Genomic DNA, 3,410 nt, shown 5'->3' with positions numbered 1-3,410 from the left:
TGCCGTTGGAGACGCGTAACCGTGGTAACCCCTGCCGACCTCTGCTTAAATTACTGATAGAGGTGAATAACTAGACCAACAGTCGTAGAAATGTGAATTAGAGGTTATTGACGTTAAGGAGCTCTTTGGTTGCTGTCTGTCTTTTTTGGAGGTTGTCATTGCTACCGCATTGCATTGTGGGATATTTATTCCGGCATAATGTCCTGTATTGCATAGTAGTGTTTTCCTTTAGGATTCACATACTGTTTTAGCTACTAAATAGCATGTTAGTGTGGAGTTTCGGATGCAGCCGTGCTAATTTCACAGATAAGAGGAACCATTTGATTTTGTTTTATTGGTGGATTACAGTTTTACCCGGCTTTTTCAACGTGGAAATAATAAAGACACACTTTAGAGCGCCGCTTACTGTGTTCCATGGCTGCAACAGAACAAGCGCCTGGAAGTATGGCGGTCGCCTCGGAAACCAAAACTCACACGTTTCATTCGGAACTGATGATCAGATTCAAAATCAATTTCTTTCTAAACTATTCCCTACAATGCCAATAGAGAAACAATTGGAATTGGAATTTTTGACACGGTTCCAAGTAAGAACCAGTTCTTGATGCCCAACCCTATTTCTAACTCCAACTCAGTCTTTGTTAAATGAACGCAGGATTGGACACGTATAAAGGTAGAACGTATACGGTGGATTAAAGCGCCCATGTGAGTGGTTCGGGTTGCATTTACCAGTCTGGATTTGACTCTCTTGGGGAGTTCCTCGTCCAGAGAGTAGACGTCATCTCTCTTGGCTGTTAGCTGTGACCCATCCTCGAACTCCACCTACATTCCAGAGATGTAGCAAACAAAAAAGTCAGGACACAAAATATAGATTAGAGCATTTGGGGAAAAAAAAAAATCATTACATTATTTTTGACAGAGTACATCAATGTCGATATTGTGGCGATGCTGTAGTGTTGACTATTGGTGCTTTCACAAAACAATAACACAATGAGAGTTTGGATAAAAAAAAAATCACAAATAACGTGGATACAATGACTAAGTTGGTAAAGGCAAATAATAAAACAGCTAGAACAGTCTAGTAAATTCAGAAAATGACATTGCTTTACTGTGATGCAGCCTTTAAAACCAGGAAAAGATGTGATATAACACTTGTGTCATATCACAATACTACAATATTCAAAATTGATGACACTATCTAGCCTCATAATATGATCTGATATTGATATTTCGCACAAACCTAAAATTGAGCAGATTGAGCTGTTTCTAACTAACCTGTACCTGTCTTATAATCAATTACAACAATTTATATTGACTTTCATCTCATAAATCCCAAAAGCTGACAAAGTGCTTCATTGTCACAATGAAAAAAATAACTAACGTCACATAACTTGGAAACAATTGTGGAAAGAAACATGTTTAACATAACTTTCAGATTACCACATGTACGTTTAACACAAAAAAAACATAATTAACTTTATTAAGTTCTTTTTTTCTTTTTTACATAAACTGTTGATGTAATATATAAGTATACAATGTATCTGCTGCAAGAAGTTACTCACACTGTGTAGTTTTTGTAAAATATATATATATATATGTATTTATATTTTTTTTTAGAAAGGCCTGACTGGGGACTGGGGTTGCAAATTAGCCTATTAGCTAGTAACCTTTTATGCAACACATCTACACATATTGTCATGGCCTTGACTGTGATAACAATGTATGTAATATTGTATGTTGACAAATAAAACTATTAAATAAAAAATAAAAAATGAAATCATGTCAGCGATTATCAGGCTATTTTAATAGCATAGTAATCTAAAAATGTATGTATAAAAGGCTGTAGGCTATCCTAATTGTTACTGTAGGCCCAGTTTATTATACAACTTTCGTACAATATATGTAGTAAACGTCCACCAAAAAAGGGCTAATTTTGCCGCTGACATGCTCAGATTATAATTCTAAGTGTCTGATGACATTATGGAAAGGATTCCTACAGAGATAGACCTTTTAATACCCAATTCAAAATGATTTGACACATATTTTGCTTTAAACAACAATAGTCCACATAGACAATTGTAATAAAATTGTGCAGCCCTAATGTAACATACATGCTTTAGGTTGAACCTACAACAAACAGCAGCATTCGTTGGCCAATCAAATACATAAAATAAGTGCTGTTACTATGTAGCATGAACACTGGATTTCTAACCTTTGCCTCGGGCTCGTCCAAATGGAAATTCAAAAAACTGGTGCTATCTGAACATGCCAGAGCAATATCGTAATATTAAGAATTGCTGTGCAGTGTTTTGGCATCTGCTAGACTTTCCGACTTTGGAACTCAAACTGGACTTCCTGTTTTATCAATTTGATTGTATCAATGGAATCCAAAACTGTATAAATGGCTGCTTGAACGGCAAGGCCACTATATATTGTAGTTTACAGAGTCAAAGGCTACATTTATATATCTAATATTAAAATCTACCCACAAGAAACAGAAAGAATTATTTTTGGGAATGGCCAATTCCAAAAGCAAATATTCTCATAAAAAGAAATCGTTCCTGCAAGTGATTCATTAAACGTAGACGCTTCTCTTATTCAATCATTTATAAACTATTTATTTCAGTTACCTTAGTATACTTCCTCACAAAAGTTTAAGCAAATAATACAACATGTTACAACAAAACATATTCCACAATCAGAAGAAGCAGGGAGAAAATTCTTATATTACTAGCCCCGACCTTTTGCAAAAACCATGTTTTCGGTGCTGGCAATTGTAATATTTAGGTTCAAATTGTTAGCTTGTTGTGCTTTTAATTACAGCAAGTCAAACTTTGCAATGTGACACAAAACACACACACACACACACACACACAAAAAGGAAATCTTACCAGGTACATGTGGATGGCATGCGCTGCCACAAATTTGGCCCCGTACACCAGGCCGTCTGTCCATCGCACCTGAACCACTTCGCCCGGGGGTGGGGGTCCGAGCTGAGCACAGTCCCGGCTCTGAAATATTAAAAACACACACGAGAAACGTCCAAGCAAACTGAACACAGGCACAGATTTCTCCCCTGAGTTGACAGCTTTAGCCTGGGGGATTCTTTTGAAGTGGACGTATTATTCGGGTAGCCAGATTTCCCAGAGCAAAAACCGGGACACTTTACGCGTGACCGTGCTGCTCGTGCACGCACACACTTTTTAACGTGAACATGCGTGCTAGGTAACTAGGACTGCAGTTGAAAATTAGCCAACTGGCTGACACTGGCGCGTTTACAGAAATGGTGATAAATGTGCATTGTCCTAATCAAATAAATATATTAGTGCTGTCCAACGATTGAAATATTTAATCGCGATTAATCGCATTAATGTCATTGTTAACTCGTAATTAATCGCACATTTTTATCTATT

The 3,410-nt window shown here is 36.9% G+C and overlaps 1 long non-coding RNA gene across 1 annotated transcript in view; it reads left to right on the top strand.

The window, feature by feature from the left end:
• Positions 1–238: 238 nt before the first annotated feature.
• LOC116695497 (uncharacterized) overlaps positions 239–3,410 on the top strand; it is a 94,989-nt gene continuing 91,817 nt past the window's right edge. Inside the window, exon 1 of the long non-coding RNA XR_004333472.1 lies at positions 239–291. This is a non-coding gene — a long non-coding RNA (uncharacterized LOC116695497). The remainder of the gene's footprint in view (positions 292–3,410) is intronic.

This window comes from Etheostoma spectabile, chromosome 9 (genome assembly GCF_008692095.1).
Source record: "Etheostoma spectabile isolate EspeVRDwgs_2016 chromosome 9, UIUC_Espe_1.0, whole genome shotgun sequence".
Taxonomy (NCBI): domain Eukaryota; kingdom Metazoa; phylum Chordata; class Actinopteri; order Perciformes; family Percidae; genus Etheostoma; species Etheostoma spectabile.
This window is presented reverse-complemented; position numbering and strand designations above follow the sequence as displayed.